At 44.2% G+C, this 21356-nt stretch overlaps 1 protein-coding gene across 1 annotated transcript in view; it reads left to right on the forward strand.

Annotated features, from left to right (window-relative positions):
• ST6GALNAC5 (ST6 N-acetylgalactosaminide alpha-2,6-sialyltransferase 5) overlaps window positions 1-21356 on the forward strand; it is a 194394-nt gene that overhangs the window by 22508 nt on the left and 150530 nt on the right. The gene's annotated exons all lie outside the window — the stretch shown is intronic.

A 21356-nucleotide genomic window follows, 5' to 3' on the forward strand; every position in this document is an offset into this window, starting at 1 on the left:
GCACGTTACAAGTTCAGTGCACGTTGTTACAGAATACGCTTAGTGAGTTGTGTGGCTAAATTCTAATCAGTGCCAATAAATGCTTATTATTGCTTAAGTGCTATTATCAGTGCTCATTAGCTTGTTAAGCTTGTTAAATTATATGCAGTGTTACAGAATCCGCGCTGATCTCTAGGCACACTGTATAGAATCCAGGGGCTAATGTACAAATTTAATAGGGCAGTGTAAAATAAATGGAAAAAAAAAAAGCAACTCTGAAAAGGAACACCAATATAGTAGTAAAGGAAAGTAAGATAAAAAGTGAAAGTAAATATTGACTATACTAGTCGGCCCTCGGGTCCAACTGCATCGACTGCCATTAATTACTGTAGACTTTTTCAGAGAGAAAAGTTTTCAGGGCTGAGAGAAATTTCAACAATGAAAGCTCAGTTTGAAGATTCCAGGCCTCTTACAGTCTGTGGGGATAATTTTATACAGGCATTTTTATGCATGTAAGTGTACAATGCCACATATAAAATTACCCCTATGTAAATGTACATGTAGTGAAAAGAAAGTGTGCACTTTTGTGCAACTTGAGTGAAAGTGTTTTCACGAGTGGGTTTTGAGCAAAGCACAGATGGAGTCATGATTTTACGTAAAATATATTTTTTTAACTTTCTGCTGGATTCTATATATTGCACCTAGAGATCCACACTGAAATCTAGGCGGATTCTATAACAACACACGTAACTTAATTAGCTTAACAAGCTAATTAGTGTTGATAACAGCACTTAAGTAATAATGAGCAAACAACTTGCTAAGCATATTCTGTAATGAACTGTGCCTAAATTCTAATGCATGCAATTCAAAAGGGGCATGGCTATGGGCAGGGAAATGGGTGTTTCATGGGCGTTCCAGAATTTATGTGCATAATTATATAATATGGCCCAGCATGTAATTATAGAATATGGCCGGGATTTACGCCATGTTTCTGTTGGTGTAAATGGACATGTGTAGTTTTAGGTGCTGGGATATCAACTAAACATATTCTATATACTGCACCTAAATCCAGGCACCACTTATAGAATTCGCATAGGCGGAAATGTTTACTGCGCAGATTTTTTAGGTGCCTTATATAGAATCTGGCCCTTTATGCACAATATTTTATATAACATACATGAGTTCACACCAGGGGCGTAGCCAGACTTCGGTGGGAGGGGGGTCCAGAGCCCGAGGTGAGGGGGCACATTTTAACCCCCCCCCCCCCCCCGGAGCTGCCAACCCCCTCCCACCACTTTTGACCCTCCCCCTGGCATCCCTCCCCTTTCGACCCCCCCCCCTTCCCGCCACTGCCAACCCTCCCCCGCTGCCACTGTCAGGTACCTGTGCTGGCAGGGGTCCACAACCCCCGCCAGCCGAGGTCCTCTTCAGCGCCAGTTTCTTGATGGAAGGATTCTGTTTCTGTGTGAGTCATCCTGCTCATAAATTAGGAACATAAATTTTAGGAGCGTAAATTTAGGAACATAACCTGTATAGAATACAGCCCTTAGGGGACAATTCTATAAAGGTCGCCCAAAATTTGAGTGTTCAATGCAGGTCTCTGGATGGAAATTCTGTAATTGTATCTGGGTGCCCAGATTCCATTATAGAATAGAACATAAGTTGGCATTTACTCACCAACATTTAAGCTCTATTGCTTATTGTAAAAGGCAAGGGTAAGTGTAAGCATGTAAGTATTGCACTTTAGTGCTTAATTTATACTATTTTATAAGTTATGCATGTGTGGGACCTGCTTGTGCCCTGCCCGTGCTACTCAATATATGCCCCCCTTTGTAGTTGTGTGCTATGCAAGTTGCTCACTGAACTTGTAGAATACCATTTAGCACCCAACCAGCACTTATTTATTTATTTTTATTTGTTGCATTTGTATCCCACATTTTCCCACCTCTTTGCAGGCTCAATCTGGCTTACAATACATCATGAATAGTGAGAATACATTAGAAAGTATACATTTAGTAATAACAGAAGGATTTTGGGGTACATGATAATGATAAAACATGATAGTGTTTTAGCAAACAATCATAGTAAGAAATATTTAAGAATTATATAAGAATTATATTGGAAATGTGCGTTTAGTAATAGCGAAAAAAATATGATAGTGGTTTGGCAAGCAAATATTGTAAGGGCATATAAATGTTACATTAATAAGGGTGGATAAAGTTTAGCATCACGGCCTCAGGTTTAACCAAGACACTACACCAAACTCTTAAAGGAGCAGTAGGGAAAATTGTTAAAGTTCCTGGGAAAGGAATATCAGCTACAGATATAGATAGAGGAAATTCTAGTAAAGCAGCTATGGAACAGGGCAAACCTTCCCCTTTTTTGTGTGTACAGGGCAAAAAGCGCCATCCCCCCCCCCCCAATCATTCTGCAGGGCTAGCTTCTTTGGGGCCTCCATCTAGCTCCCCCCCCCAATCATTCTGCAGGGCTAGCTTCTTTGGGGCCTCCATCTAGCTCCCCCCCCCCCCCCAATCATTCTGCAGGGCTAGCTTCTTTGGGGCCTCCATCTAGCTCCTCCCCCCCCAATCATTCTGCAGGGCTAGCTTCTTTGGGGCCTCCATCTAGCTCCTCCCCCCCCCCCAATCATTCTGCAGGGCTAGCTTCTTTGGGGCCTCCATCTAGCTCCTCCCCCCCCCCCAATCATTCTGCAGGGCTAGCTTCTTTGGGGCCTCCATCTAGCTCCTCCCCCCCCCCCCAATCATTCTGCAGGGCTAGCTTCTTTGGGGCCTCCATCTAGCTCCTGTACTCCTTCTTTGGGATCTAGTACATTGTCCATCATTAACATGCTTGATGATGTTGCTAGTACAACTTTCCACCAAATACTACATCAGCCTACGATCCTTTTCTAGACCCAATGCAGAGAAAATGCCAAAATTAGTCACACCTCCACATGTTGGATAAGGAAGCTGCTCCCCTTGGTTGAAAGCTGTTTCCCAGTCTGACAGTGATAATACTTCATTCTTTAAAAACTGCAGCAGCGAAAAAGCTGCTTGAGTGACAGACTGATCCGTTGACTCAACTTGATGAACTGTGGGTTTGGCAAAGAACATTCACACTTTCTCTTTCCCCCCATAATTGTCTCACAAGGGGCTTCATTTACAACAGTTGATGGTACAGGCTGTCAGAGCTCAAAGTGGCATGTATAGCCTGACAATAGACATCTTGAATATCCCCACAGTATACTTAGTTTATTACATGTACTGGCCTGTTATAGACAACTGAAAATGATATATGAAAATGTGTCTCTTCTTAAAATATATATATGAAAATTCTCAAGGATCAGGGTACCCTAGGCAAACCTTCAGCCAAGTACCCCCTCCCCCCAGTGGCTCAAGGTCCTACTACCGCATCCTCCCACTCCCAAACCTTGGTTCAACATCTTCCTTTCCCCTCCCTATAGCCCCTAAGTTACCAGAATCTCCCCTTCCTCTCTCTGGCTAGCATCTTTTCCCTTCTATACATCCCCTTGCCCCCATGACCAGCTTCTCCCTTCCCCTCTCTACCACCCCTACCCTGGGTGGCTAATGCCACTTCTTCCACTCTCTACCTTCCCCCTCCCCGGGCTATCATATTCCCTTTCTGTTTCCCCACCCCCAGCATTTATATCCTCTTCCTCACCCCTCCTGCATCTAGCATCTCCCCCTCTTCTCTTCCTGCTTCTAGGCTGCTGCTGATGACCCCTAACTCCTCTCATGCCAGCCCCAAAGGGGGGAGGGGATGGGACAAGGCAGCACTTGAACGAGGGCTTGTGCTTACAAGGCCCCAAGCAGCCTTTACACTTCTTTAACCTTGGGGCCAGTGTGGAAGGAGGAAGAGGGAGGATAGTGGCAGGGGAAGGCTCTCAAGCATGCCAGAGATGTGCCGCTTCCCTCCAAAGTCTGCTACCCTAGGTGGATGCCTAGTCCACCTAGTGGCAGGGCCAGCCCTGACAAGACTCATTGTCATGTTCAAAGCAGCATCTAGGGTTGCCAGCCCTCAAGGATTGTCCTGTAATCTCCAGGATATAAGGGTCAACATCTAAGATACCGCTGCAAACAGTCCCAAAGAAAACTCATAGGAATTCTCAAACAATGAGTACAAATGAATCAGACTTGGCTTACCTTGATGTTAACTTTATAGCATTTATACCTGACTTTAAGACTATTGCATCTGGAAAAACTTGAACTTTTTCTCCATAAAAAGTTCAGGTTTTTCCAAAGGTTTCAAAAATGACTCTGATTTTTAGAATTGAAGTAGCGTGTGATTTCATTTGGGGGTCACATTTCAACTTAGATTTCCCTGTAAATGTTTAATTTCTTTTCAAAATAACAAATACGTTTTCTATGATGTATCCCAGTTAGATTTTTCTTTGAAGGGAGAGTTATCTTCATTTGCGTAAGTTGTTTGGCCTTTTCGCATCCGTTATTTCAGGACATTAATATAATGTGAGAGGACAATGCTCTGTTACCTTTAATTTTCCTAATAATGACCAGCTTCCTATGGTTTTTTAATTCTTGTTTTCCTATAGTTGTGGACTATGATCCTCTCTATATATCTTGTACCATTGGATATTGCATTTCTTTGTCATTGGTTTGTTTCACATTCAAAGAATTTTTCTTTGATGTAAATTTTAAATGCAATAATAATAATAATAAAAAGTCTATAGCATTAAATTTACACAGATAAGGTCTGTGTAGCTAGACTTGGGGGGGGGGGTAAAATAATGCATTTTGCCACAGGGGTATTCACAATAGGAGTCATTAATCAGCAGTACCTCAGGGTCTGCTATTACTTAAAGGGTCTTGAGGTGGGATAAATTAACACACCCCAACCACAAGATATCAAATGAGCAACCCCTTCACCCTCTGATCCCCTCCCTGATGCAAAGCACAACCTCCCCTCACCCCATAGCCCCCTGGCACAAAGCACAATCCTCCCATACTCCACTCTCCATTGCACTTACTTGGGTTTCTCTGGTGCAAGAGTAGGGGGAGGGGGCAGGAGAGATCCCTGTATCACTCAATGCCCAGATTCAACATAATATCAGTCAACCCCAAGTGGTAGTCTTGCAGTACTATTGCTGGGGTCAAGCTAATGTTTTGACTTCAAGAGAGTAGGAGATAAATATCTAATGTGTACCTATAAACTCTCCTTAGTTTCTAAGGACTGGAGATTATCTCCTGTCCCTTTCAATTATGTGTTTGAACCAGAGGAGTAGGGGGGCATGGAGAACTTGTACTTGTGTGGGAGAATATAATAAAAAAAATTTCCAACTACTAGCAAAGCCCGTGGCTTGTACAAAGAAGAAGATTATAGAAGGACCCTCCATGTGTCAGTATGACTATGTTTGATTGCTTGGTATACCTGTCATGTGGCTAAATAATGATCAGAGTTTGTATAAAGAATAGTGTTCACCCTTGTTGGTATACTGTGAAGGGATTTGGTCTCCATCAGAAGCTGCTAGTTGATGTACATGTATTGGTATTTCCACAATGGGGCCCGGGGCTGAATTATATTGGAAAAATAAATCAGAAGAGCCCATGACACCTTTGACTAGAAGAGTTTAGCCTCTAGAGTGAGGCACTGTAGTCCTGTAAGCGGGAGCTTAGTTAGGGTGGTGTCACGACAAAGACATTTTAATTGGCTTTGATTTAAGAAGTTCAATGGAATTGTGAAGAACCATGCTTTTAATAATTATATTTCAACACATTTGCAGAATGCAAGGACTAAAAAGGAAACCAGTGTTAAAAATGTTTCTTCAGAAGATTATAGCAAGATCCATATTTGGTAACAGGATTGGGATATTTTGCTTTCATTGTTCCTTTGAAAGCATCAAATGTTCAAAATTTCCAGTTCATTAAAATAAGATGTGCATTTGGAGACAACTTATTGAAAAGAGGGCAGGGAATTCATAAACCAGCATCCTTTAACTAATTAAAATTCTACACCGTTGTCTGCAGTGTGTTCATGTTTTATTACTTCAGTGATTACTTTTAACATTTTCTTTATGAATAACAGCTTTAAAGTGCTAAAAAGGACGTTCTGTAGTTCCAGCTTGTACTGACAAACAGAAATGTTAAATGGGATGATTTTCTGTGACTGGAGGTAATTTAGCAAGAGGTGTCCCTCTGCAACTGAACTCATTGCATTTTGGAGTATTCTCTTGGCTAAATACTCCGCTGCCCCCTTCCCTCTGTTCACTGGTACTGCAAGCACTAAGGTGAAGCAGCAGAGGAGTGAAAACCTGCCCCACACAGGAGTATATCATTATTATTGATGCTGTCATAAAAGGTCAGTTATATAGTCCATATAAGGGTGCCTGGGATAGAGTTCTGGAATGCCCCAACATCTCTACTCAATCCCCAATTAAGGAGCTGTAAGAAGCATCCACAGTATTAGGAAAAGTGAGACCGAGGATGCAGAGTGTGTAACTGTTTCCAAGAAGCCTTGCTTCTCCTGGAGAGAATAGCATTATGGCTAATTCCTTACACGTGATGCCAAGGTAAAATTCTCCTTCTACTTGAGTTTTGATTTATGGCTTCCTCGGAGAATAGTAAAAGTTGCTGAAGAGAAGCAGCTGATTTTGTTCAGTATTCCCTACTGTGGAGAGCGCATAGCATGCCACAGACGTTGCATCCTGCTGCTAGGCTGAGCAGGTCATTAAGTTATTGTTTGGATTTTAATTTCCTAAAATAAGGAAAGTCATATCTTGATTAAAGGTCCAGGGCCCAGGCATGTGCTTGTAATGTTAATGAAGTGTGATAGCAAGCACTTAAACCTTTATATTCAGTGTTAAGTTTCTCTCTGCTGTCAGTCCCTTCCCAACCATTTTGTTATAGCTGCCTTTGAGGATCTTGATAATCTAATGATTCTGTAATTACCTTCTCCACTGATACCATGGCGAGTGAGCTTACTCATTCCTTTGACACTAACAAGCATGCATGTTTTAATGAGTTTCAGCTTTAACGAATTTTCATCACCTGATGCTACAGTCTAAATACCTAAATTCAAGGCTGGTCTGAAAATCTGGCTGTTCTCCCAGATCATCCCTCATCCGCCTGCCTCTTTAGCTAGGTGTCTGCTATTCCTCGGGTCTCAGCCACTGCTGCTTTCTGTGTCTCCCCTCATCTGTCTGGTTTCTTTGCTACAGTAAGGCTGCCTGAATTAGGTTATCATTACTATGTACACTATTTAAAATTGTTGTCTGACCCTATGTCTTGTCTTGTTAAACTGGCTTATTATTTCATTGCCCTTCATATTGTATACCATTGTGTTCTTTCATATTGAAAGGCGGTTAGTCAATTCAAGAAGCATCAAATATTAAACGTGTCTTTTACACCATTAGAGTGCGTTATCTTCCTTAGGGCCCATAGGAATAAAATGGACCCTGCATCAGGTAGCGCATATTAGAATATGGTAACCGTTAAATGCTGTTTATAATATTGGTCAGCAGACAGGTCCTTTGATCTTTTCCTTACCTTTGGATGTTTCCTAGGTCAATTTCTATGCTTCCTTCTAGACTATTCCTTAAAGAATAGTCTATTATTGAGATAGACATGGGGGAAGTCACTGCTTGCCCTGGGATTGGTAGCATGGAATGTTGATATTATTTGGGTTTCTGCCAGGTACTTGTGATCTGGATTGGCCACTGTTGGCAACAGGATACTGGGCTAGATGGACCATTGGTCTGACCCAATATGACTATTCTTATGTTCTTATGTTAGGGTGAAGAAATACATGTTTAAGACTACCTTAAAGTGGTGACAGTTTTGTTCTTTGGACACATCCCAAATTCTTGCCTAAAGTGGTAACACCCAAGTGAGGGACTAGTGCTTCCTATCTTCTGTCCAAAGCCCCCTTCCAAGCCTTGTGAGAAAAGTCCTCCATACTTAGGCTCCTACATGCAACTGGAACTGAATCGTGTAGAAAATCTGCTCAAGTTTCTTCACCTTTAGTCATAAAGGAATGCTAGTTCCAAAAGGACTTTAGCAAACAGGCTTGCTTAATGCATACAATTCTGCTATGAACAAGCAGATGCTCCTGTCAGCTCCAAAGTCAAGTCTCAAAAATTTAGCTACTGCAGCTATAGTGGTTCTCAGTCTCCCTCACTGAGTACCATCTGCAAAGCAGCTAAGTGATCTTTCCATTATACTTTTACTGCACATTATTGTTTGGATCAAACTTCAGCACACAACACTGCCTGTGGTTGAGCAGAGCTGGCAAATCTGTCCCTATAAACCAATAGCAACTTGCAATCAACTGTGCTGGCTGCTCTAGGGACTAAGTCAATATGAAACTTGAGCAGTCCTAAGTTTCAGAATCACCCACATGTGTGCCTGATTCAATTCTGCTTTGTTGATGGAAAAAGCAATGTTGCTTACCTGTTTTCCATCAGCAGGATTGATAAGGCACACAATCCCTCCCACCTCCCTGAGAACTGCTTGCATTGAGCTTTGAAAACAACTGAGGAGCTGAGGAGACCACCCATGCTCAGAACTGTGAGAGAGCAGTTCTGTCCCAGTGCCATTAGATGATGTCATCTACCCGTGTGCCTCATCAATCCTTCTGTCTATGGAAAATACCTGATACAGGTGAGCAACATTGAAAATGTACGGATGGAGCAGTTTTTAGGTTTGATTCACATAAAGTTATAGCTTTATGTCATGTGTTTGGCAATTGACTGAAAATTGACCTTAGAATGATTTCTAGGGGTAAAAAGCATTTTACTAGTATTAATCATCTATTTGAAAATTGCTCTTTTCCAGTGGTAAAAAGTTCATTTTTATTCCTCTGCAAAATTGGTGTCCAGGGAGTGATGGGCAGTACATATGTAGATGGCATTTTCAAATCTTTGTATATACATATAGTTTTACCCTTAGAAAATATCTTTGGATGAACCTATGGCAAGTAGCAAAGCAAAAATACATTTGCGCTTTCACTTCAGTTTCTAAAGGCAGATGCCTAGGAGAGAAGGGTTGAGAGAGCTGTTGTACTTGATGATACAATCATTAGGCATCTAGATAGCTGGAGGCTGGTGGACATGAGGATTGCTTGGTAATTTGCCTGCCTGGTGCACCTAGCTAAGATTTTAGGCAGTGCTGGGGAAGAACCAGTTGTCTCAGTACATGTGAATGCTAATGACTTAGAAAAGTATGTAAGGGAGGTTCTGGAAACCAATTTTAGGCTTTTAGGTAGAAAGTTGAAATCTGGAACCTTCAGAGTAACTTTTTCAGAAATGCAGCCCGTTCCATGCTCATGACCCAAGATACAGGGCGAGCTCTGGAGTCTCAGTGCATGGATGAGACAATGGAGCAGGGAAGAGGAGTTTACATTTGTTGGGAACTGGCCAACATTCTCGGGAAGAGGGGTTTATTCTGGAAAGATGGATTCCATCTTAACCAGGAACGAACCAGGCTGCTGGCATCAACATTTTAAAAGAAGCTAGCACAGCTTTTAAACTAGAACCTGGGGGAAAGTCATGGTCACTCAAGAACACATGGTTCAGAATAAGGTATCTTTGTCAAAACAGCAAAATTAAGCAATCTTGCTTTGCAAGAAGCAGCAAATGGCAAGTGAATGTTTTGTCACATGGAGGTTTTAAGCTGCTGGGCGAAACAGGACCTGTTGGGAATGACTAGATAAGTGCCATGTTTCCGATGAAATATTCTGCATGCACAAACATATTTGACAATTTATGACATCATTTTATTGTCTATCGATGAACAGAAAATGGACGTTAAAAAGAAAAAAGTAAATGAAAAAGTAAATGGAAAAATAATAAAATATGAGGGATATGTGATTTTTCTGGCCAATGATGAAGTGAATGCCTGCGGCAGTACTAATCTGTATGAAATTTCATTGAGTACAGCAAGCTTTTAAGGCCTTTACCTCCATATTTTAAATTTTGCTATGTCTAGCATTGGTCTTTACATACCACAGTTGTGCTGATCAAATGTAAAATGAGATATATAGGGAAGAACAACCCAAACTATTGCTATATGATATTAGATTCCACAATAGGAGTCGCCACCTTAAAAAAAGTGGAAAAGAATGACGAGTAAGACAGAGAATATCTCTATGGCGTAACTGCACCTTGAGTATTGTGTGTAATTCTGGCTACTGTATCTTTAAAAAGCTATAACAGAATTAAAAAGGTACAGAGAATAGTGACCAAAATGTTAAAGGAGATGGAATGATTCCTCTTTGAGCAAAGACTAAAGAGGTTAGGCGGTCTTCAGCTTGGAGAACAGACAGCTGAGGTGCAATATGCTAGAGGTCTATAAAAGAATCAGTGGAGTGAAAAATGTAAGCACAAATCAGCTGTTTACTCAAAGTACAAAGACTAGGGGACATGCAAAGACATTTCTAAGTGGTATATTTAAAACAAATTGGAGAAAAATAACACTTAAGCTTTGGAATTCATTGCTAGAGGACCCTGGTGCAAGAAGTTTGCATAGCTGGATTTAATAAGTTCCTGGAGGAAAAGTTTGTAAACTGTTAAGGGAAACACATGTACCACTGCTTAGCCCTGGGATAAGATGCATGGAATCTTGCTATTTTTTGAGATCCTGCCAAGTGCTTGTAATCTGGATTGGCCACTGTTGGAAACAGGATACTGGGCTTGATGGACCTTCTTATGTTTCCTCCAGCACCCAAGCCACTCCCTACCATTCCTGTTTTTGATTATACTCAACCATACATGTTGCTTCCTCTCTCGATCAAAATCTCAGAAGTGCTTGAAAAACAATGTGGCTTTAAATTATGAGCACTGCTGAACAACGTGTATACCCATATTGAGGGCAGGGCCGACGAGAAGCACAGCTGGGCCCAGGGCCGGACCGGACCGCCACCCCCCTACCCCCACCCACGCACCTTTATGTCTCTGAGTCACTGCTGCACTGCTCCCTCGCTCTGTCCTCTGCTGCTCCAGTGCTCCTGTGTGCAAGGAGTCAGGACCCAGATGATTGCATTAACATGATATCGCATTAATGTAATCATCTGAGTCCTGGGCGTCACACAGGAACAGGAGAGGACAGACCCGAAAGCAGGCAGGAAGAAGCTTGCTGGCCCCGGGCCCAAGCCTGGACCCCCCCCCCAACCCCTTGGAAGGCCATTCCTGGGGAATTTTTCCCCCTCTCGGTGGCCCTGATTCAAGGGTGTAATTCATTTCAACGGGTAGTAATTTTATAAGTGGCATACCTGTGGAAATGGCTTTGAATATTGCCCACCTCAGGATCTGGGATTGCATTCCAAAGAGCCTTCTTACACTCTAGAGAAACATTCTCAAAATATAATGTTGTACGAGAACTTTAAAAACCTCACACAGGACCCGTCTTCAGAGATATGACTAGAAGAAAAGATCAATGTGTAGATTGCATACCTTGTTTTGGGGGGAGGGGGTTGGGAGGTGTGATTGATGATGTGGGAAGGAAGCCAGTTCAGCACTAGGAATATATATTTTTTTTTTGGGGGGGGGGGACACCAGCCCCTCTATGCCCCTCAAACCACATCTATGAAAACTGGTCTTGAAAGTTCATGTATCATGGCAGCTGTAGACGATTCTAACTCTAAAATCCGGGCCGGTGCAAGAATACCGGGCTCCCTAGGCAAACCTTCAGCCTTACATCTCCCATCCGCACACGCACATATAATGAGGGCAAGTTCCAAAAGTTATTTACCCAGTTAAATGGGATGTTTGAAAATTGTCCACCCTTCTTGTAGGTAAAAGTATGCATTGATGTTTTTTTCGGTTTGTGTGACTGTCAGAATCTATTGTTTTACTTTGCTGCTGTTTGCACTTTGCTGGCCCCCACCTCGGAAACTGCTGCCCAAGGTGGCCACCTAGTCTTGCCTAATGGATGGGCCAGCCCTGCATAAAGTGTATCACTACCTGCAGAGTATCCTGTTTATTCAGAGCCCCTTGGCTGCTGGAACTCTCCCTCACACATTGCTAATGAAAGCAATGCAATAGATCTACATTCATTCCAAGCAAAAAAAAATCCCCTTGAGTTTCATTTGCAGTGCAGTGCTGGAGAAATAGATCATAAGCTTTCAGAGCTTGATTTTTTAAACACTCATCAGCCTATAATGGTAGGATCTCTCCAAACTACTGTGGCTTGCTGGTTTTCTATGAACAAATTACATTTTTTGATGCTAACACAGGGGGTCTTTTATAAAGGCGAGCTAGCGTTTTTAGCATGAGCTATACGCTAGAAATGCTCATAGGACTATATGGGCGTCTCTAGTGTGTAGAGCCCACTTATTTTTAGCATGCGCTAAAATGTTAGTACACCTTTGTGAAAGAACCCCACAGTGAGGTCAATATTTAAAAGCACTTATGCGACCCAGCAACATGGCTGACTGAATACGTTCTTAAAAAAAAAAAACATTCACAGAGGCTGAGCTGACAATTTTAACACCTAAATTCATATAAGGCCCCAATTTATTCATTCAGAAAGGAAACAGGATTTAGGGTATTTCGGGGGGTCATGCCACTTAGACATATATTCCCCAGATTCTATCTAGTGCGCCTACAGATCTGCACCAAAATCCAAGCGTATTCTGTAACAACGCACGTAAGTTAATTGGCTTAACAAGCCAATCAGCGTAGTTAACAGCACTTAACGAGCAATGATGAGCACTAATTGACTAATTAGAATTTATATGCACAGCTCCCTAAGCTTATTCTGTAATGTGTGCAGGCAAAAAGGGGTGTGGTTATGGGTGGGGAAATGGGCATTTTGTGGGTGCTTCAAAATGTATGCGCATTGTTACGGAATATAGCCCTCTTCGCCTAGATCTATGCACCAGGAGGCATGTAGTTGTAGGCACTGTGATATCAACCAAACGTATTCTATATACTGCGCCTAAATCTAGGCGCCACTTATAGAATACACTTAGGTGGAAATGTTTTCCACGCAGATTTTCTAGGTGCTATATATATAGAATCTGGCCCATAGGGGGAAATTCAGTAAAGGTGGCGGCGGCGGTCAGCAATGGCGGGGGGGGGGGTCAGCGGCGCTGGGGGGGCTAAAATGTGCCCCCTCACCTCTGGCTCTGGACCCCCCTTATGCCCCTGCGTAATTACTAGGCATTCCTCTGACCCATCCATTCCCCTCCCGGGTGTACGTCCCCTTGCAGCTGAATTCTATGGATTTTACGTGCTCAATTTGTAGAATATATATTTGTACAATATGTAATTGCTAATTAGTGCTAATTAATACCAATTATAGCCAATTAGCAGATTCTGTAAATGGCTTACAAATTTCCACATTCAAAATTTTGTGCTATTCTGAGGTGTGCATATAACTCAATTGGCTAACAAGCCAAGCAGCACTAATAATTAGGTGCTAGCAATCAATCATTGGCGTTAATTGACAATTAGGATTTATGCATGCATGGGAAAAAAAGGATATTTTATTTTTTAAAGTTCTTGGCATGGGGGACCTTGTAAGGGGAGAGGGGAGGACATGGTGGGATATCTGGGCGCTGCATCTTTCTTTGTACACAAGCTTTAGGTTTTGCCAACTTTTTTCGAGTTGTCAGTGTATCTTGCATGCTTTTAAAACAATTTTTTTTTAATGGTTTCACATTTTCAATTCACTGACAGGTTTGTATTGTGTCTGCAAAACTCTGCTTTACATCCCTTTGATTTGTGCTCTCCATACCAATAGGAGTTCCTGAACCAGCTGATGAGCTGCCAGAGGGTAGAGGGTGGGGGGGTGCGATTCAGAGTTCAAGTTCTGAAGCAGATACACTAATGTTTCTTGCATTCTTTTACAACCCTTTTAAAAATCCAAAAAGAGAAAGAAGTATGAAACTTGTCAGTGTTGTAATGAACAAATGAGGGGCCTTCAGACCAGTGGCGTACCAAGGGGGGGGCGGTGGGGGCGGTCCACCCCGGGTGCACGCCGCTGGGGGGGGTGCCGCGGCGCGCGCCTGCTCTGAGTTCGCTGACTTCGCGCGTTCGCTGCAGCTCCCTCTGCCCTGGAACAGGTTACTTCCTGTTCCGGGTCAGAGGGAGCTCCAGCGAACGCGTGAAGTCAGGGAACTCTGAGCAGGCGCGCGCTGCGGCACCCCTCCCCAGCGGCGTGCACCTGGGGGGGGGGTTCCGCGCTGCATCGGGGGGGTGCTGCACCCAGGGGGGGTCCGCGCTGCATCGGGGGGGGGGTGCTGCACCCGGGGGGGCGGGGCGCCGCCCCGGGTGTCCGCCCCCCTAGGAACGCCACTGCTTCAGACTTAAAAGTACAAAATGCATTTTTTTGTTTCAAGAAAAAGGAGGGGGAGGGGCAGTGGACCAAACTCTTCATTTTGCATCTTTTTGCTTTGTGGTCTGCATACCAGCAGATATTCCCAAATCAGCTGCATTTCACAGACCCTACACACACTCAAAGGGGAGGGGTGCTGGGATGAGTGCTATAGAAATGATAAATAGTAAACAGTAGTAGTAGAAGGAGGGGCAGGGCTTCAGCAGGCTGGTCTGATGAACTCTGTGATGTCTGTTTAGAGAGGTGTGGTAGCCATGTTAGTATACTCTTAAAGGTTATCAATAGAAATCAAACAAAATAAAACATGGAAAAGAAAATAAGATGATACCTTTTTTATTGGACATAACTTAATACATTTCTTGATTAGCTTTCGAAGGTTGCCCTTCTTCCTCAGATCGGAAATAAGCAAATGAGGTAGCAGATAGTATATATGAGAGAAACATCAAAGCATTACTTTGTCTGACAGAGTGGGAGGGTGGGGGTATGCATGGGGACATCAAAGCATTTCATTGATATTCTAACAGAATGGGTGTTGGTAGGTGAGAGAAGGGTAATAAACAGAGAAATACAGCTTTATGTTTTATAATGAGTTAGAAAACCCAGATCCTTATTAAGTCCTGTTTGTTGGGTGTCAAAATATTCAATCATTCTTATTTCAAAGGTCTTATGTTCCTGTGTTGTTTTAAAATTACCTTTCAGTATTCTTACTGTGAAATCACTGGTGCAATGTTCTGGTCTTCTGAAGTGTTGGCCCACAGGGGTGGGGGCCTGACTGGCACCGGCTATTTTCATGTGATGTCTATGTAGATTGAATCTTGTCTTAAGCATCTGGCCTGTTTCTCCAATATAGCATCCTTCGTTACATTTCTTACACTGAATGATATATACCACATTGGAAGATGAGCATGTAAAATAGTCCTTTATGTTGAATATTTTTCCTTTGTGAATGACTGTGGGGTCTTGTGAAATGTTTTGGCATAGTTTGCAGCTGGCTGTGTTACACAGGAACGTGCCCTTTTCTTTTTCCGTCTGTGTTGGAAGTTTACTTCTGATCAGCTTGTGTTTTAAATTTGGTGGCTGTCGGAAGGCCAGCACTGGTGGGGATGGGAATATCTCTTTCAGTAATTCATCTTCCTGAAGTAGTGGCTGTAGGTCTCTTATGATTTTCCTCAGTTTCTCCAGCTCTGGGTTGTATGTCACTACAAGGGGAATTCTGTCGTTGGCTTTTTTTTCTTTGTACTGTAGCAGATTTTCCCTGGGTGTTTTGAGGGAGGAGGCAATATTCTTGGAGATTATTTTGGGGTTGTAGTCTTTCTGTTTGAAGGATGCAGTCAGGGTTTCAAGGTGTCTGTGTCACATTTGTGGCCGTGATCCCTCTCAGACTCACCTTATTTCCTGTGGTCAGCTTCTGAGCTGGCTTCTGTCTGTTCTTTGTGAGATAGTTCTGTCTCTGTCTCTGTGTGCTGGCTGTATTAGATTGTCGGTGTGCTGTCACCCGTTCCAGATTTCAGCTGAGTCCAGTCCGGATCTTCCAGGCAGCCCGACCCTTAGTTGCCTGGTAATTGTTGCACCTGAGTCTCAGATGCCTGCTGGGCTTATTAGCCATTTGGAACCTCTCTGCCTTTGCCTTTGCATTGTGTCTAAGGCCCTGGTATGTTGGTGCTTGTTGCACTTCTGCTAGTCCGGTTGTTTGCCTGAGATTCTTGCCTGTTTCTAGTTAGTCTGTGTTTAGTTTAGTTTAGGTTTCTTGCTGTCCTTGCCTGGTTTCTTGTTTGTAATTCTGTGTTTAGTTTCTGTTTGTCTGTGTTCTGGCTTTGGGGCTACTTGCAGCTCTTAGTTCTGTGTCTTGTTAGTCAGTGTTTGTTCCCTGTTTAGTGGCTGTTCTGCAGCTTTCTGTTCTGCCCTTTAGCTTTCCCTTCCTTGCCCAGTCTCCTGTCTTGCTGCCCATGTTCCTCCCTTTCCCCTCTGACCCTCAGTCCCTGTGCTGCCTTGCTGTTATCCAGTCCTGCCCTGTCCAGCAAGTCCTGCTGGCCACCTGAAGCCCAGAGCTCAACTCTGGGTGAAAAGTGGCCAAGTGCAGGTGAAGCCTAACAGCTTGCTGAGATTTGCTTAGCCTCCGGTGTGGGGTAGTTTTCCCTGCCACTGCCGCTCCTCGGCAGTGGCCCAAGGGCTCACAACCCAGTTTCCTGTTGTGAAAACGTGACAAAATGCAAAGGCCATGAGCTCGGCAGGATCACCCTATCTGCTAGGCCTCCGGCCTAGAACTTCTGCCCTTGTTTCCCTGGTGAAGTTCGGTTCTGGCTCTATTATTGTTCCTGATCTTTTCATGACTCTGGAGGAATATCGTGGGAAACTTTTGGCTGATCCACTCATGAAGAAACTGCCTGAAGCTTCAGCAGAGAGGAAGCGTATCAGGCAGCTTGGGCTCGTGGAAAACCCTGTTTCGGCCATTGATCCTAGGACCTTGCTTTGGAAATATCGCCACCTGCTTCTCTTCGACCCCGCTTTTCGGGAGACTCGGGAAGCTGCTATTGAAAGAAAGCGTCTTGCGAATCCCAAGGTCCAGGCGTACAATCAGTCCATCCTGAGGGACGCTCTCAGCCAAATTGCTCCAGAGTTCAAGCCAAGTTCCAGCCCCAGCCAAGCCGCTGAGCCCAGGCTAAGCTCCAGTTCCAGCCAAGCTCTGATTCCTGTCCGAGAAGCGCTTCTAACCGGCCCTCCAGTCCCAGGTCAAGTGGCGCTCCCACTTAAGCCTCTGATTCCAGTCCAAGCAAAGCTGTTAACCGAGCCTTCAATTCCAGTCCAAGTAGCGCTGTCACGCAAGCCTCTGATTCTAGTCCGAGCGAAGCTTCTGACTGAGCCTCCTGTTCCAGTTCAGGAAGCACTTCCACTTGAGCCCCTGAGTCCAGTCCAAGGGACGCTTCTGTCTGAGCCTCCAATGCCAGTATGAGTGGCCCTGCTAGCCAGGCCGCTGCTGAGTTCTAGTGCCAGCCAAGATGATACTGAGTCCACTCCGAGTTTGAAGTCCAGCCAAGATGATGCTGAGTCCACTCCGAGTTTGAGTCCCAGCCAAGAGGATGCTGAGTCCACTCCGAGTTTGAGTTCCAGCCAAGAGGATGCTGAGTCCACTCTGAGTTTGAGTTCCAGCCAAGCTGCTGAGTCCCAGCCGAGGTTAAGTTCCAGTCCAGCTAACCACGGTCCTGGGTTGAAGCTCCTCCTTAGGTTTCACCATTGTTACCCATGGAAACCTAAAAGCTCCCTTGGGGACACAGGAGCCTTGAGGGGGAGGTACTGTCACGTCTGTGGCCATGACCCCTCTCAGACTCACCTTATTTCCTGTGGTCAGCTTCTGAGTTGGCTTCTCTCTGTTCTTTGTGAGTTAGTTCTGTCTCTGTCTCTGTGTGCTGGCTGTATTAGATTGTCGGTGTGCTGTCACCTGTTCCAGATTTCAGCTCAGTCCAGTCCGGATCTTCCAGGCAGCCCGACCCTTAGTTGCCTGGTAATTGTTGCACCTGAGTCTCAGATGCCTGCTGGGCTTATTAGCCATTTGGAACCTCTCTGCCTTTGCCTTTGCATTGTGTCTAAGGCCCTGGTATGTTGGTGCTTGTTGCACTTCTGCTAGTCCGGTTGTTTGCCTGAGATTCTTGCCTGTTTCTAGTTAGTCTGTATTTAGTTTAGTTTAGGTTTCTTGCTGTCCTTGCCTGGTTTCTTGTTTGTAATTCTGTGTTTAGTTTCTGTTTGTCTGTGTTCTGGCTTTGGGGCTACTTGCAGCTCTTAGTTCTGTGTCTTGTTAGTCAGTGTTTGTTCCCTGTTTAGTGGCTGTTCTGCAGCTTTCTGTTCTGCCTTTTAGCTTTCCCTTCCTTGCCCAGTCTCCTGTCTTGCTGCCCATGTTCCTCCCTTTCCCCTCTGACCCTCAGTCCCTGTGCTGCCTTGCTGTTATCCAGTCCTGCCCTGTCCAGCAAGTCCTGCCGGCCACCTGAAGCCCAGAGCTCAACTCTGGGTGAAAAGTGGCCAAGTGCAGGTGAAGCCTAACAGCTTGCCTGAGATTTGCTTAGTCTCCGGTGTGGGGTGGTTTTCCCTGCCACTGCTGCTCCTCGGCAGTGGCCCAAGGGCTCACAACCCAGTTTCCTGTTGTGAAAACGTGACAGTCTGTCTCTATCCTCTGGGTCCGAGCAGCTACGTGGTATCTTGTGGCTTGGCTGTAAATAATGGATCTTTTTGTATGTGAAGGGTGGAATCTGGAGTTGTGGAGGTAGCTGCATCTGTCTGTGGGTTTCTTGTATATAGATGTTTGTATACAGCCATCACTGATTGAGAATGTGGTGTCCAAAAAATTGACTTTTTCTGGGGAGTAGTCAATTTTGAATCTGATTGTAGGATGGTATGTATTGAAGGAATAGTAAAATTGTTTCAGAGTTGTTCAAGAAATGTATTAAGTTATGTCCAATAAAAAAGGTATCATCTTATTTTCTTTTCCATGTTTTATTTTGTTTGATTTCTATTGATGTCTGTTTTAAATGGCCTCTGAATATGCTGGGGAAAGTGACTACATTTTCTTTCAGCTTGGTTGGCTGCCCTCTTTAAACTGCACTTTAGCTGGTGCAGTTTATTCCATGCTGCCTGCTTTTTTCACAAGGAGGGAGGAGGGGGGGATGTGTGTATGCTTCTGATGGGAAGGTGATCACTGAGAAACACAGATGAGCTTTTTAAGACAGGCATATCCTTTCATTCCAGAAGTTCTCAAAGGGCATGGGGGTTGAAAGCACTGCTTAATAAAACCTTTTAAGACAGTCACACAAACTTTTGCTGGCACAAGTATAGCTGTTCTCCTTTCTCTCACAAGGAGAGAACTGTGGATTTTAGCTGTAACAGACATCTCTCTGTCGACATGTGTTGTAAAAACAGGGGGCTGAAAAAAAAAGTTTAAGGACAAGGGAAAAACTGTGATTGAAAGTTTATTTTTCTCTCCCTGTGAAGCCTGAAATGCCCTTTTGTTCCTGAGAAAGCAGATCGCTGATCACACGCAGAAAAAAAGGTTTAAAGGCTGGGAAAAATAAACTCCGCACGCTCCTCCCAGGCTGTAGGGGGCGGTGTCTGATAAGTGACATAATGACTGACATCACTTTCCATCATGTGACCCATCCAAGATGGTGGCGATTAGTCTGAAACAGGAAGGGCCCATAGGAGCATCCACCACTCACTGCCATCTTGAAAAAGGGTGTGGCCTGGACAGAATGATGTCACTTCATGTGACAAAAAAGCTGTCCTAATTTTAGCCACAGAGGTAAACGGGCACCAGTCTGAATATTAGCCAATGCCCAGCTAACTCTTATCAGGATGGGAGCTCACCAGACCCTACCGACAGTCCTAAAATTTCTATTTTGACCTGGCCCACTAGCCATTCTTGACACAAAATTGCCGTCTTCTCCAATGTCAACTAATGCTACAATGCTAACCCAAGTCTAAGTATTAAGCTTCACCCTGTTCTATGGTTTCACTGCTTATTGCTATAATGTTATAATATATAATGTTTATTGTTATAATGTTTAATGTTATGATGTAAGCCGCATTGAACCAAACATTTTTTGGATAATGCGGGGAACAAAAAACAAATAAATGAAATGATAGTGGCAGAGTAGTTTCAGTTGCTCCCCCTTCTAATCTTCCCTCTCAGCCCCCAGAAGAACAGCCCCTTCTAATCCTCTTTCCCACCCCCCCAGAACTGCAGAAACATCCCCTTCCCAATCCCTCCTTCCCCCCAGATCTGCAAAATCCCCACCCATCCCAATCTACCTCCCTCCCTTCCCACTCCCCCCCCCCAGAGAAAATTTAGAGCAGGCTTGAGCCGCCCCAGGCTTACCTTGAGGGTCCCTGGTGGTCTAGCAGGACATATGGGCAGGAGTCCCTCTGCAGCTGCCTGCTCAAAATGGCTGCTGTGACCTCTAGGCAGCTGTGCAGGGCAGAAGCAAGTCGGCATATGCCCCACTAGACCACCAGAGACCATCAAGGCAGGACCGCAGAGAGACTGAGCTGGGCCCGGGGCAGGACCCCCGCCACTGGGCCTGGGAGAGGGCCGCCCCCCCCCCCACAAATTGCTGCCACTGTTGCTGCTCCCCATGATCGCTAATCTGCTGCTGCCCCCTCAGGGATCGCCGCCGACACCCCCCCCCCACACAGGATTGCTACCGCTCCCTGCCCGCTGCAACTGTAACTACCCAGGGCCCAAGGCCCCACCAGCAGAAGAGGTCTTCCTCCAGCACTGCTCTTCTTCACTCTGCTGCATGGCCTGCCCCTGCAGCTGCTTTTTTTTTTCTCAAGTCATGCATCCTTGGTTTCAGAGTGGGAAAGCGCGGGGTACAAATGTAACAAAAAAAAAATGAGCATGCACAGCCTGATGGGAAAAGCTCCCTCTTGGCAAGCAAAGCGGCAGAATGAAGAAAAGCAGTGCTGGAGGAAGACTTATTCTGCTGGGGAGACTGCAGTGATGCCTTTTTATGAGGCGAACAGAAAATATTTAATATTTATTTGAAGGTCAAGCAGCTTTAGCTCTAAATAACAGCCACTCAACAAGTAGAATCTTTCCTACATTTTGCTTTTATCAATATGCACAGAAACTATTTGACAGCCTGTTTGTTTATGCCAGATTAATTTATTTTCTTTACTACCAGAATGCAGGATACCTGCAATCCCTGTGCAGAACATCAGCTACATTTGCATTCCCTTGTCCTTTGAACATAAATGCTTCTCTCTTGGGTGTCTTCCCCAAAAGACATTTACTTCTTTGGATCTACTCCTTGCCATCTAGGTTGAAATATTCTGTTCTTGGCAGCACCTGTTCCAAAGCTTGCCAGACCCTTTTTAATTGGGGTAGAAGGTAATGTATAACCATGTCACATTCAATTAGTGTCAGGATTTTAGAAAATAACAAGTTGTAAAATGCATGCTAGTAAGTGTAGCACAGAGGCTTGTTTTCTTTGCCGAACCAGGGTTTATCTTTGCATCTTTTTGCTTTTTGCACTCCCTTCAGGTACTCTCTCACCCATTTCTCTGCCTCTTAAACATAAAAATAAA

The sequence above is a fragment of the Microcaecilia unicolor genome, chromosome 6 (genome assembly GCF_901765095.1).
Source record: "Microcaecilia unicolor chromosome 6, aMicUni1.1, whole genome shotgun sequence".
Lineage (NCBI taxonomy): Eukaryota > Metazoa > Chordata > Amphibia > Gymnophiona > Siphonopidae > Microcaecilia > Microcaecilia unicolor.